Source organism: Sapajus apella, unplaced genomic scaffold (genome assembly GCF_009761245.1).
Source record: "Sapajus apella isolate SASKATOON/1434 unplaced genomic scaffold, GSC_monkey_1.0 scaffold51, whole genome shotgun sequence".
Lineage (NCBI taxonomy): Eukaryota > Metazoa > Chordata > Mammalia > Primates > Cebidae > Sapajus > Sapajus apella.
In genome coordinates, this window is record NW_022436991.1 from 1,948,279 (window position 1) to 1,949,539 (window position 1,261).

The 1,261-nt window shown below is 45.5% G+C and overlaps 1 long non-coding RNA gene across 1 annotated transcript; it reads right to left on the minus strand.

Annotated features, from left to right (window-relative positions):
- Window positions 1–190: 190 nt before the first annotated feature.
- Window positions 191–862, minus strand: LOC116526739. Its single transcript, XR_004258247.1, has 2 exons — window positions 703–862; window positions 191–524 (listed from the first exon to the last, which is right to left on the minus strand). It is a non-coding gene; the product is annotated as an uncharacterized LOC116526739 (long non-coding RNA).
- Between the last annotated feature and the right edge of the window lie 399 nt (window positions 863–1,261).

Sequence of the window (1,261 nt, forward strand, 5' to 3'; positions counted from 1 at the left end):
CCAGGCAGGTAGGGCAAAGAACATAGGGAAGATGGCATGCAAATGCTGAAATTTACAGAACACTGGGTGAAGAAAGAATTTGGAACCTAATTCAAGTTCAGAGGTGTTGTATGGCATTCAACAGAAAGAAGCACATGTGAGCGTCCTCTCTGGAAAGGGATTTAATTCCCACTAAAACTGGAAATTAGAGTGCATTTGGATTCCTTTATTTCAAGGCCTTTCCATTAAAGGAGATTTCAATTTGGCTGGTCACTCACAACAGTGACTCATCTCACCAGTCTTTGTATTCTTCATGTTATTAAATATTGCTGGTGCAGGGGCGGTGGCAGGCGAGGGCCCAGACAAGGAAGCAGCTCCGTGCGGAAGGTCTGGCAGGCAGCTCCTGTGCTGCAAGGACAAGATGTCACCAGAGGGCAGATCCGCAGTTTCCTCCAGTGAGCAGGCAGGGAAACGAGAAGAGAACTCATCCGATCGGTCCCCGGAAGACCCCAGTGTGCACTGAAGCTCACACTGCAGAGATGACGCTGACAGGCAATGAGAGCAAAGTGCTAATAGAAATGGCTCAACTAAGTGTTTAACTCATCATTTCAGCTTTCAGATCTCTAATTGTTTGAGTAATTCAAAGGATATATTGTAGCGCTTTTGGATAAATGGTTTAAGCCCACACTAAGTGAGTCAAAAAATCAATTAATTTGTGAAAACCGCTGGAAATAATAGGTCCACCATCTTCCAGGCAACAAATTTTTCAAGGTGATTTGGCTTATGGTCTTTGGAGTTTCACTTTGTATGTGAAATAATAGAGTTAGTTTTTTTGCTTACATCATTCATGCACTTCATTTATTCAATAATATTGATTGAGCATTGAGCCTCTACAATAATGAGAAACAGTACTGAGCGCTAGAGATATGTAGGAACTAGGCCAGGCATGGTGGTTCATGCCTGTAATCCCAGCACTTCGGGAGGCCAAGGCAGATGGATCACTTGAGGTCAGGGGTTTGAGGCCAGCCTGGGCAACATGGCAAAACTCCGTCTCTACTAAACATACAAAAATTAGCTGGGTGTGGCGATGCACACCTGTGGTCCCAGCTACTCAAGAGGCTGAGGCACAATAATGACTTGAGCCTGGGAGGTGGAGTTTGCAGTGAGCCAAGATCCCACCACTGTACTCCAGCCTAGGCAACAGAACAAGACCCTGTCTCAAAAAATCAGAAGAAAGAAGAAGGAGGAGGAGGAGGAGGAGGAGGAGGAGGAAGAGGAGGAG